This window comes from Hermetia illucens, chromosome 1, assembly GCF_905115235.1.
Source record: "Hermetia illucens chromosome 1, iHerIll2.2.curated.20191125, whole genome shotgun sequence".
Lineage (NCBI taxonomy): Eukaryota > Metazoa > Arthropoda > Insecta > Diptera > Stratiomyidae > Hermetia > Hermetia illucens.
In genome coordinates, this window is record NC_051849.1 from 210,689,909 (window position 1) to 210,703,312 (window position 13,404).

At 43.0% G+C, this 13,404-nt stretch overlaps 1 protein-coding gene across 2 annotated transcripts in view; it reads right to left on the reverse strand.

The window, feature by feature from the left end:
- The window catches only part of LOC119652409 (rap1 GTPase-activating protein 1), a 677,182-nt gene extending 665,153 nt beyond the window's left edge, over window positions 1–12,029 (reverse strand). Inside the window, exon 1 of one of the 2 annotated variants that reach the window (XM_038056536.1) lies at window positions 11,544–12,029. The gene's annotated coding sequence lies outside the window, so the exon portion shown is untranslated. The remainder of the gene's footprint in view (window positions 1–11,543) is intronic. The other variant, XM_038056527.1, reaches the window with a different exon arrangement.
- Window positions 12,030–13,404: the final 1,375 nt, after the last annotated feature.

A 13,404-nucleotide genomic window follows, 5' to 3' on the forward strand; every position in this document is an offset into this window, starting at 1 on the left:
TTACTTGAAGATTGTCTTGAATAACGTAGTCAATAATGCGTTCAAAAATCTTCATAGTATGGGAAAGTAACCGGATCGGACGGTAATTTGAACATTCTGCTGGACTACCTTTCTTCTTCCATATTGGAACTGTGGTACTTTCTTGCCAGTCAGATGGAGTTGTCCCTTCCTCAATAACCCAATTGAAGAACTTACTCACCCACAGTGCTGGATTCCAGCTCTTCGTTTCTAGGGCTCAGATGCTATGTCGTCAGGTCCTATTGCTTTCCCCCATTTCATTTGTTTTATTGTTTCTTCCACTATAGTGGCGTTGACAGGTGAATTTACCCCACATATTGGTAGCGCATGTGCAAGTGGAGGCTGAAAAAATTCCACCGTTGAAATGTGCTGCGGATAGATGACGAGATCTATCCGTCGGGGCTGCCCGATGGAACGGAGGGTTATATAGGCTACGATCCTTCTACATTCGTAATGGTATTGGTTGATCGCGTAAGTGACATAATTTCTTCCTTTTTCTCAGGATATCGAAACCACCCACGGTGGGCCAGTGCGTTCGTCGCCCGGTGGCTTGATTCGCAAGACGGTGTATCAACGGCCGATATTGAGATGCAATAGTTTCATAGGAAACTGCTTTGCTGGAGGTGACGGTGGTAAAATGTCGCCGTGTTATGAGAATATAGTCGATTTGCGTTTTACTGTTCCCGCCATAAAATGTAGAAAGATGTATGTATTCACAAAGTCGTCAGTGTCCGCGAAATCAACTATTAGCTCGTCACTCACATTGCGCGCTACTAAACATCAATTAAACAGAGCGAAAAAAACGTTGGCCGGACTTTGCAATCCCAGCAATAATCCTTAATAAGGGTGTTGTACCAATCAGTTCTTTCTTACCCAAATTACTGAACCACTACTTGCAGATCACACCTATTCCCAAAGAGAGAGAAGGTCCGCCTACCTCCATGCTCTAAACCAGTCAAACATGTAGAGAGAGACTCCGGGCTCGGGATGAAAACTAAGTGAGTGAGTAAGTGGGGTGAAAACTAAGTGATCCTATTATTACCCATTTCCTTTATTGAAATTTCAATTCAGGACCCCCGAGAAGACGGGAAGCCTCCTCTCAAAATGGCTCACACCTTTCCGAAACCGTTTTCCTCTGCCCAATCCTCATTCCACCCCTCTCCCGCTCTTCCAAATACACTCCTCTGTTAACCTTAATCGACAACAGCAATTGTATGTTTTTTAGTCACCTTAGTTGTATCAAGAAACTACGACTACATTTGACAGACCCAGTATGACAAGTTGATCAATTTAATTGGGATCCGGAAAAAAATCAAGGGTGTACTACCATGGACTACCGATGATGGAATACCGGAAATGTTTGCCAAAAGTGTGGGGAAATGAGACTAAAATCTAATGAAAATGAAAATGGCATATTCCAGGAAGGCTTCCAAGTTGCAGCGCACTTCCCCAAACTACATTTTTTTCGGCTGAATACTAACTGATCAGATCATTGCAATAATTCTAATTTTACCATCAGCGATGAATCTTTGCGTCTTCTGAGCATTACCCACATAAATATTTATAAATTCAAATTTCTTCAGTGAATTTTTAGAAAAACAGATAAAGATAGAAAAACCAAAATGAACGGCAAGCGCATCAGTAGAAATTAATGCCTAACGAAAACTGAATGGAGTCATAGTAATAGCTGTAACGTACAATACAGCACACTTTCATCTATAATCCAATTTTAATGAGTCAGTTGATAGCAAACAGACCGCGAGATCGCTTAAGCTGTTCCGCTGATCGTACTGCACTTTGTGTAGCGCAAGTTCAGCTTCTTAGCCTATAAGACCGGTGCGGACCGCTAACGAAGCAGCAGGCGTCAGATACACTTGCATCATCTGTACCAGCACAATATGGCTATGGAAGCGGCAATAAAAAGCAGACTTTAGACATTTTATGAGATCACGAAAAAAGATTCCGATTTTTTTGGCAGCTGTATTTTGAAATATTGACCTAGAGAGACATAGGGATTGCGGAAGCGAACTGTTTAGATTGTTTAGGCCTGGATTTCGTGGTTCGAGGTTGATGGTTTCTTTGTTAACATTAATGAACTCTTTCCCTTCCTATTACTGATATTACTCTAGGCATGAGGCAGTCAGAAATAGCAGGAGTTCAAGCCAATGAATATCCTCCTTGAGGTGTAGTTCCACGTATAGATTATTACCCTTATGGCAAAGTGCATAAGGTCATCACCATTCAGTAACAACAGCTACTGTTGTATCTTTAATTACATACTTCGAATTTCCCAAATCGGAAGTTTGTCGTCTCCTTCTTCAACCTTTGTTCCGTTTAGAAGAGGGGTTGGTTCGGACCGGATACTGTCCTGTCACGTCCCCTGAGATGAACGGCTTTGAATTATATTTAGTCCTTTTCCTTTTCAACGACATTGAATGGTTTTACTTTGTCGTCCTATTGCAGGACCAGTCACCAAGACAGGTCAAACCCTCCTCCTTTATCTGAGCTTGAGAAAAAGTGATTCCCTTATTCGATTTCCCCAGACTTCTTTGATCTTTGTTTAAAGAAAAACCTCCGTACCAGTCACTTACATACTCGTATCATGAAACCTATACCCCATATTTCGAAAATTCTTCTTGTTTTCCAGACTAGGCAGCACCTCTGAATTCCAATCCGAAAGTGACCATCTGGATTAACTGTGGTTAACCCTGAGAGTGGAGCTATACTCACACCTAAAGGAAAGTGGCGAAATTTACCGCGTTAGTTAATACCTAAGTGAAATTCTATTAAAATGCTTCGGCTTTACGAGTGATCAAGCCGTTTTCCTCTGTTATCCTGTTTTTAACTCCATTTCCGTGGTGTTTGCGTAATGAAATACGATGTTCCTTGTTGTATTTCATATTCTGGTGAGGTTCCAAGGCAGCGGAAATTTGACACGCCAAATTTTCGAAAATGACATGTGAGAAACTGAAGTATCCAAAAGGGCCCACCCCCGACCTTCCCTAGCCTTGCCAGAGGCGTTCAAGTACGTATTGCGGCACACCACAGTAGGTCGGCACTTAGGTGCTTGGGGACCTACAGGGACAACTTCGCCCCTTTTCTTTAGGTTTTGAAAAAGCTCTGTTCTGGTGGTTGATCACGGGAAATGTTCAGATGATTACTTTGAGGATACATTACTTTGAAGAGCCGTTGATAACCCTTAACTATTGAAAACAAAATATCTGAAAATTAGAATTAAGACCGAGTATTACCGCTGCCAAGAGGCTTTGCTCAGAAATAACATCAAAGCACTTCATCTATGGAATTTCAACACGTATTATTAGGCCGACCTGTCCGCAGTCCGCAGTTAACTAGAAGCCGGAACCCGGATGGCCTATCAGTTTGCACTGCTCAGGTTGCTGGTGATTGATTGAAAAACGATCCAGGTCCGGCCGGAAAGGAGATCAAGCAAACCGGTACGTGTGCACGTCAATGCGGGCGGCCGACAGTCGCCGCACAGGCGGTTCAGGTAGTGAGTGAGAATTTTATACGCATCTTCATCACTGGTAAACATTTTTTATAAATGCTCAAACAGAGAAAAATTCTCAAATTTTCGTCTCAACGCATCTCACGGCCAGAATTGAACTGACGCTGCAGTGTGGATTGTCATTACGTGGATGGTGTTTTCAATCCAACAGGCGGCCGGATGAACTGCGGACTGTTTCGGTTTAACGCACGGACCTACCAGATTCTGGATAGAGCGCGCAAAAACCCGTGACCATACCATATCAAGGGTATATACCAGGCCATATTTTGGTCATTATTAGAATTGGCAAACGCACCCAAATTGAAAAACCATTATCATAAACTGACAACAGGATCACCAGGAAGTCTAAAAATCTTAGAAAAACACGTTTGTTTTAGTACAGCGTGTCGGATTTGCAACCACTAAAAACCACCCACATTCCACACAGGATCAACACTTAAGTATTACTTCGCCGTTTAGACTTGCGTTCAGACTATCCTGGTTCCAGCTCTCGCAGCTTTCCAAATCTACAACTCCGTTGACAGTTGATTTGTATCTAATCTAATGTAGTTGTAGAGGCAACCACAAAATAGTCAATTTGAGCATCTCCCCAATTATACTTTTCAGGATCAAATTTATCTTCAGTGTCTCCTTCAAGTTTCCTCTTTTGACAAATCCTATTCGCCAGATCTCTTGGTATGTTACTGGTAATTATCTAATCCGTGCCTTAAACTGGATAATATGTGTCTATGCATAAACCGTATTTTTTGCGCCAGTAAGTTGACTGAGATTATGTACACCATTGCCAACACTCTTTATCTCATACGGGCCTAAAAGCCCTGCAGTCCCAAGAGCCATAAGATAAGTCAACCAAACTCACCTGCTAGGATACTAACACCTACAATTAAACAGAGGACAGTATAATGGATCACACCATTCTAAAAGTATGGCCTACATGTCCCCCACAACTTAATTAGCTTGGAGACCATCATGTTCACCGACTTTCTTCTATGACAATATATTTCTCTGTACAGTTCGTGAACCAGGCTGCTTCTGTTTTTCATCAGCATGGGTCAGAAGGCCCCATTTCAGCAGAACTTGGCAGTTCTCACTGCCTCTGTCGCGCAAACCTCAACATTTTCTTGGTCTCCGCTGTAGTGACTATGAACAAGATACCGCAAGGTTCGTTATCCACGACACTCCAAAGTAGAGTGCTCAGTACTGAAACTTGTAGTACCTCCACGGTAACGGTGCGCTCTTTGAAGCCCTTTTCCGAAAACTCTAAACCAAACTCGCTAAATGTCCAGGAATGACTACTTCAGCCAAGGCGCTTTTTATTCCACAACAATTGGTAGAACAGGATGCATTTTTAACATCCAATGAGAACACGGCACAAGAACGGCCAGAATTGAAAGCACCGAAATCCAGATCGTCCATCCAGATCATTGCCGTTGTTGACCATAGACAGCAGTCTATTATAGGTGACTCTCTCTCTATATTGACAATGTGATGCTGGGTCTCCAGGTGGTTTATTGTATTCGGCGAACAACAGCAACTTTTGCTTTCCTCTTAGGTATGCCTGTAGGTCCAGATAGATCAAGTGATTAGAGCCCTGGGTGGTCGTAGCGGCAGGTCGCGATTCAAATTTCACTGGTGACAGAGGGTTTCGTTATCGTTACTGGATATCGGATACCAGTCAACTCAGCTGTGAATAAGTACCTGAGTCAAATCAGTATGTCCTTCTGGTTGTTGCTACCAGATTTCCCTCCGAGCCTCTGGTAAAATCTTTTTATCTGCAAGCATGTCGTCCCTCGGAGTGTTGCGATTGGTGCGATGATGATTCCACAATTAAGTAGCCTACTAAGGAGCAGCCGCTTTTTGAGCATAGCAGCACCATATGCTTCCGTGATATTTTGGGTAACCTGAGTGACTTTTTCTAAAGCCGCACCGTTCAGAGATATATCGGTTTCAAGTACCATGACTCAAGAGGGACTTCAAATAAAAAAGGAAAAACACGAAAGGCCCGGTTGTGAAAAGTGAATTAGCCGGCTCAAGTTAAAATCGAATCTTAGAAGACTATCCTAAAAGCCACATTCATACTACCTCAGTTGGAAGGAGACGAGCATGTACGAGTGTGAGCGGTTTATTAAAATACCTATATATTTGCTTGTCGTTCACCCGTTTGCAGAGTATAATGCTTCAACCATACTTACACGCCATCGCTCGCGGTTACCCGAAATGCGCGTTAGATTTCTCCACAACTTCCCGATACGCTCACACTCGCGCTCTAGTGCTCTGACCCAAATGCCTTTGGCGCGACCCACTCATCAGCCATCTTGGAAGAAGAGACTCCACTGCATGGCGTTCCCTGTTGTCGCGCCTCCTTGAATTGTGACCTATCCACTGCTGCTTCCGTCATCCGACCACAGTGCGCAGGAGTGGTAGACCTATGAGCCGACCAAGTTTTTCGCTTAAGATAGTGTCAGGCCGGCTCATTCCGATGAAACCACGCAAATAGGTATTGACGAAACCTTGGAGCTTTTAGGTAACAGTGGAGTTCACTTTCCATATGCTACTCCCATATAACAATACAGCACAGAACAGTCCCAATTTGATCTTGGTGTTGACATAACCGCATTTCCAGATTTTAGACAGAGCAGCATCAAGTTCGATACCACCGTCCGTAGAAACCACGCTTTCTAAATATATGTACAAATTGATCGACACTTTCATTGCTCTACCCGTTAATGCAGATAGGCAGAGTGCATTAACCGGTCAGACTGAGAACCTTGGTTTTGTTGGTGTTTATCTTCAGTGCAACTCTACTTGTCTTTCTTTCCAAATCCAGAGTCATTTGACGAGATTTTACCTCGGTGCAGCACGGGGCATACTGCGCCATCAACTATTGCAATGATAATACCTACTAGTTTCTCTGGAATGCCCCTCCTTCATAGAGCACTCTAGATATATTCCCTATTCACGTCGTCAAAAGCTTTCTCAAATTCAATGAAGAACAAGTGCATCGAAGATCTAAACTAACCAGCTGCTCTCTGTCGATCAAGCTTTCGAGATATTCATTGATGCGTTCCAGGATTATTTTAGCTATTATCTTTGCAACGACAGGAAGCATGCAGAAAACTTTCCAATTGTCACACTTAAAACGGATGCCCTTCTTTGGAATCTTAACGATCATCCCTTTCCATCCTTTCCACTCTCTGGGAAAGGCTTCGAATTCCCAAGATTTCCGTATGAGTGGAAGTAACCAATCTGCAGTAACCGTCAAGTCAAGCGGTCAGAAATTCTCTTTTGCTTGGAGAAACAGTCCGCATCTTATTCACAAGAAGAGGAACTTCACCGGAGGTAATGCGGTTAAGAACTGTGGTGAAGTGTTCTTTCCAACTCTTCAGCTGGATGGGAAGTCGCCCATTGACGTCCTTCACAGGACCATCGAACCACATACAAGCTCTTTCCTGATGCGGTATACACTTCTGAAATCATTGCGTTCTGTGGCATCTTCCACTTCCCTGACCAGCGCAATAGCAAACTCTCTCTTGTCAAGGAGCAGACTACACTGAACTTCTCAGGTTTTTGCTTGGTATCTGAAATCGAGCGCATCACACCCGCCATTGCCCGCGGCAGTCAGTAGAGCCTTCAACCCTTTTCGTCCATCGTTTTCGCCTCCACGATTCTAGTGTCAGCCAGATCTTATGACTTCCCTTCGGAATGTGGTTGACAACCTATGTAGTATCCAAGAAAAGAGCACCTTTAATGGTGGCCCAATGCGCATCGATATTCTCAGGCGCGTTACTTAGTATGTCGAGCGACAGCTGAATCATACAAGTGGTCGATGTTGAATTTAAGGAGCCGCAGCTCTCCAACCCTGTGAGAAGTGGCGGACGCAACACGCAAGCAAACTTAAGCGATTAGATGGTGATCCCTTTCGAGGCTAATGTTCACGTCACTCTTACCGCAAAGTGGTCGATTTGTTTGCTCGTACGGCGCCGGCCAGTTGAGCTTATGGCGGGCTCTATCCTCGAAAAACAACGAAGATCAAACTGATTGCAAAACAAGGTCAGGATCTGACCACTATGGTGTCATATACGCCCCGCGGTCTTCCACCGGTTATCTCAAAAGTAATTGCTACCGTCATTACCAATCATCTGATCGAAAAAAATCAGGTTCACAGCATTCGAAGGTAAAGGCGAAAGAAATATGGCGAGAACCTTTGGTAAGGTTTGCCACTAGTTGTTAGCTACAATATCAAAGATATGTTCCCCTCTCCTTTTTTATATAACGCTGATTTCCTTCATCACTCACAGAAGGTTCATTGTTAAACAAGGCTTATCGAAGCAGGCATGCCTTAACGGTGCGGTGACCGAGGTGGTAGGGCTGTCAGTTTCACTATCTCATGGGCATTTGTGATTGTCTAATGGGGTTAGTTCAATGCGCCTTCTAAAGACCTGTGTGCTCGAACTACGGTTCCACCTTTTTCCAAAAAAGAAGGCATGCCACAAAGTAGTGCCATTGGTCCGTAGCTATACCGGCTCTGGACAGCAGATGACGCTATTATTTTGAGCACTCACACTTCTCTTCGAAAATACGGCCGCCTTCATTGGCCTGTACCTCTTTAAATTCGAAAAAAAAGTCTTTAGGAGTCAGGTCCGGACGACTGTAGGGTGGTTGGTTATATTCTGTGAATCATGTAGCTTTTAGGGGCGCCCTCACAACCTGAGCGATGTTAACACGCGTCTTGTCTTGCAGAAATAACACTTGCCGCGTCAACTTGCCAGGTCTCTTCTGTACGACTGTTTCCCATGCCTGACCCATTAAATTAGTCTAGTACTATCCGCACATTGTAGTTTTTTTAGGCAAGCAATCAATTAGAAAAAAATCCTTCACTGTCCCGGAAAATGTCCACAATCTTCGACGCCGACTTTTCCATTTTGCATTTTTTTGACAGCTTTCCTTCCTTTTTTGTCCACTGCCTCGGCTCCTTTTTGGATCCCGAATCATATTGGCGAATCCAAGTTTCACCAACAGTCACAATACCGTTCCAAATTTCATACAAATTACTCTGACACAACTCTGAAAAATTTATACAACTCTCCAATCGTCGCTTGTTAAAAAGCGATGTGAGCACTTGCGGTACCGAACATTCGCTAATTTTTCTTATGTGAAAATTTTCGAGCAAAATCTCTCCAACTAGTTCTTTGCTAATCCGCAGTTCTTTCACGATCTTCCATAATCTGCCACAATTTAATTCTTCGATAGGCCACTACTCATTTTTCGACTTTTTGAAAATTTTCTTCGGTCACTACTGTCACTGGGCGACCTGAGCGGAGGTCATTTTCACAGGACTCTCTTCCTTGTTGAAATAGCTGAGCCCATTTTTTATCGCTGCATATGAAGGTACAAAATCCCCAAGAACCGATGGCATCTTCTCTTCTCATTGTTTCGGCTACCTTAGGCCACAAACTTGTCAGCTGCCCCTCGTAATTCCTAACCAAATGATGTTGCCTATCTTTAAGCCCATCTAGACAGTAGCCCTAGTCAATCTCATTGATGTATGGCACCCAGCTAAGCAGCTGAGTACAAGCATCCATCGTTGACCTTTTACAAGAGGTCCAATACCAACTATTCCAGTCGTTTACCAGCACACCATGGGTTGCGATTTCCAATATCGGTGTTATACGAAAAAAGAAGATAAAAATGACTGCGCAAACGAAGAAGCTTCAAAATAGGAACTGCCTCGTTAAGAAAAAATAACCTCCAATTGTACAAACGCGATTATTTCGTTACTACACCTAATAAGCTTCAGGGTCCTGTTGGAACCTCAAATACTATGCTAGCCGAGCCACAATTCTTCTTTTGCTTCAGCCTTTGTTCCGTCCACAAGTGGGGTCAGCTCGTTGCGATTGGTTTCGCCACTTTATTTTATCAAATGCCTGTCATACGGAAGGTCATTTTTCAAATCTCACTAGTGGCAGCGAGATTTATATCGTGATTTGACGTCGAATACCAGTCGACTCAGCTGTGAATATACCTGAGTCAAATCTGGGTAATAATCTCAGGCAAGCGCCTCCTATAGGGTGCTATAATCCTGTAGTGTACCGTTGCGATCTTGAATGAAGTGCTCTAACACACTTCAAGGCCCTGATCCAATTGAATTGTTGCGGCAACGATTATTATTATTATCAAATGCCTGATCTGAATGCAATCGCGAGGCTTTTAAATCCCCATTCAACGTATGAAGCCATCGTTGTTTTGATTGGCCTTTTGGTCGCTTACCACCGACATCGATGTTCAGACCAATCTTGGCAAGTGAATTCTTATTAGCGCGAATTACGTGGCCTACCATCGAAGACGCCTCTCTTTACGATCGATGCATCCCCATATCGGTCGCGGATATCCTCATTTCGGATGTGATCAAAACATGTCACGCCATTAGTCCAACACAACCTCTTCGTCTTCATTGCTGCAAGATGTCGTTCATTGTCTTTTATAGTCGGCTAACACTCAGAACCATAGAGAGGGATAGGACCATTTTTGAACAAGTTGCTCGAGATCATTTTTGCTATCAGACACTAGGAAAACATCATTTGTATAAGGCAGTGTATAGGGCGCTGGACGTTGGATGTCCTGTGTGACTGCGTCCATAACAAGAACAAAGAGGAATGGTGAGAGGACGCTTCCTTGATCAACACAAACCGAGACACGAAGCGCTTTTGATACACCCGCAACACTGCAAGGACAAATTCAGTCAGCAATCCAAGACATTATCGGAACATTTGCTAGAGCGCTGGAAATTTGTCCTTGTAAGGTTTCAAGTTAGCTGAGTTGCTTCTCTAAAGGGAGCAGTTCTATACTCTAATGACTCCAAGTGCGTAGTGAATTTCAACAAACCAAGCTAGAAGGGTACAAGGCCATCGACAAGGAGTCCTAGTGGGAGGAAAAATTCCACACTCCTTTTAGCTTAGCTTTTAAACCAAAAGAAGTTAGAATAAATAAAATTTTTACGTGGATACTTTTCTAGAATTAAAGTTTTGGACTCATTTCATTCTACTACTAACCTTGCTATAGTCAATGAGCAGTATACCCAACAGGTCTCTAATATAATAGAATAAATTCAGAACAGTGTACCGACATCGGCATATAAACCCCCTTTTTAGGAAAATGATTCACAAAATAGTGAAATTTAGAAAAACTATCACAACTGGCTAGCTACCTACATTTAGCGGTTTCTACGGGAAGCAGGTAACCAAATAGTTGAGTGGATCCAAACCAAACTTAATCATTTAAGAAGAAAAAACAAAAAATTGATACTCCCACTCATTAACCCGTAAACTGTTCATTAATTTTCTGAGTTACACTATTCCACTGCACTAGAAACAACTTAACCGGATTGATCCGTAATTCTCTGAACAATTGGTTTTGTTCTTTTCCTTTAACCAGAAAATTCAATGTAAACCTTTCAAAGGAAGGAATTACCGTAAACGAGTTAGTAATTAGGAGAAAAAGTGTGTAAAAGGTTCTATTTTCCGATATTGCTTTCTTCTTTGCTGATGCTATAAGTCGCCTTAATCCTGAAGATTGTAAGGAAAATGAAATTTCATATCCTAGCTAAGTCCGAACAGAAGCCTTATTGGATTCACCTGGAGCCCTACTAGTGACCATGCAGGTGGGTTCGAGCTCGTTGGAAGGGATATTGCATTATTGCATATTATCCTATTGTAATTCACGTACTCATCTTGTACTTAATAGTTTCCATTGATTCTTGTGTATAGTAGCATCAATTAAAGCATTTCTTAAAGTTTTTCAGCAATAAGATGTCCACGGTTATCCTTTCATAGAGACGGGAACTTTCTTCAAACAAATGTATCAATTTCTTAACAAATCTGCAAATATACGCGAAGCTTCATGATTCCACTATCGGAGGGCTAAATTCAGCCACTCTCGCTATAAATCAAAATCAACAAGAATTAACACAAAAGCGCTAACACTTAGCATTCATAATTCACACCTGATTTTCGGTTCAACAGGTCGGCAAGTCACTCATTAAATTTTGTGTAAACAAAAATCACGCCAACGTCGAACGGTATCCAGTGTCGACGGAAACAGCACAACGGAAGCTTCCTGGCAGGTTGTTATAAGCCGTCCAATTTGGGCTGTCCTTCCACTTGACTTAATCAAATCACCAACAAAATAACCCAAAACAAAATCAAATCACTCATCACAAATCACTCGCGGATTTAATCAATTATCAACATTCAGGCGTTCACTTGCTAAGCGGTGGCAAACATCACAATTCAATAACCGCCACTTGGAAGAACACACATTCCACAGTGATAACAGCACTAACAAGGGACCACGACTCTTCGTCCTTTCGCAGGCATTGAAAAACCCAAAAGTCCCGTTCAAAGACGTCGCGACAACCTGAGCACTAGACGACGTGCTGGAGAAGTTCTAACGCGCGCAAACTTCACTCCCACAACGCAAAAACAAGACTGGTTGCCGCTTGGATTCTCCGAATGTGGCTGAAGGCCGCCACGATTCCAGTCGGATCGGAGTTGACTCTAGTCGCGCCGCCAAGAAGACTTGCGATAGCGACAACAACAACAATAAGACTAGTAACAGCACGAAGAGTGCAATGTGGAGCCCCAAATCCAACACCTTCCGATGCCGGTCGCATGTACACGGCCGGGCGCCCCAGCCGAGTGTTTGGATGCTGAGCAGAAATTGAAAACTGTTTCCTCGTTCAAGATGTGTCTGCTTGGAGCTTTGGCCACCTCAGAACGAGCGGGACTCGGAGTGGCCACAACCCCCCACAGGAGGAAGGATTCCAGGACGACAAAACAGTTTGGTTGCTTTATTCCTGTGTCAGGGGCGGCGCACACACAAGTTGAGTCGAAAATTACAGCTATAAATCGGCTAGCATCTAGCAGATCTCTATCTCTTTGAATTGGCTTGAAAATCTAGACTGAATGTAGCTAAAAATATTTTGCAGAAACTGATAAGGCTCTCAGGAAAATCTTGTGGTGAAAAAAAATTATTACCTTCCAATTATTAATGCTAGCAACCATACAATTTCTGGGAAACAGCATGGAAAAAATAAAACATCACTGGAATTTATTGATTTTACTCCTATTTCCACGAACCCATTCAATTAATCATCATAATTTATTTTTAATTAAAACATCTCCGGGATTTACATCCTTCAACCAGGGGAATCCCCTGGCAAAACGTCAGAACACAAGCAATTATGGCAATGCCAACGGTAAGGCAATTACATAATGAATTTGAGCATTCACAATAGAAAATCAGGTAGAGTACAATTATAATCAAAAAAAATTCCACGGTGGTTCCCCTTTTATTTTGACAGGTGAATTTTAGCCGGCTCAGGTTTGTCATCGCAAAAATCCTAGATGCTGAAAAATTTCAAGTCTTAGGAGATACGTACTGACATAACGTACGCCGCCAGCTATTGAAGCAATAACCGGACAAAATATTTTCGTGCTCTCGTTTCAAAGCTAAAGAATTGATGATTTTCGTGTTAAAAATTTTTCGATTCAGATACAGGACACCCCCAGATGGTAGGTAGGTAAGTATCAGTGACCACTCTGAAGAGCCCAATTAGCACTGTAGTGCGCCGTTTTGATGCCAGAAACGCCTATGACCGTGACTGCTGGTAATAGAGTAGGGAGGCAGAGTCCAGCCGGCTAAGAACCTCTGAGTCAGCCCGTAGCATCCACGAAGGAAAGCAGCTCCTCCCACCCTGCAGCTAGAAATCTCTCTAAGGTCCCCAAATAATGGTTTACCCAGTGCCCGTAGCCTGGCTCTAGCTAAAGCTGGACAATCGCAAGGGAAGCAATTCGTATTGTAGG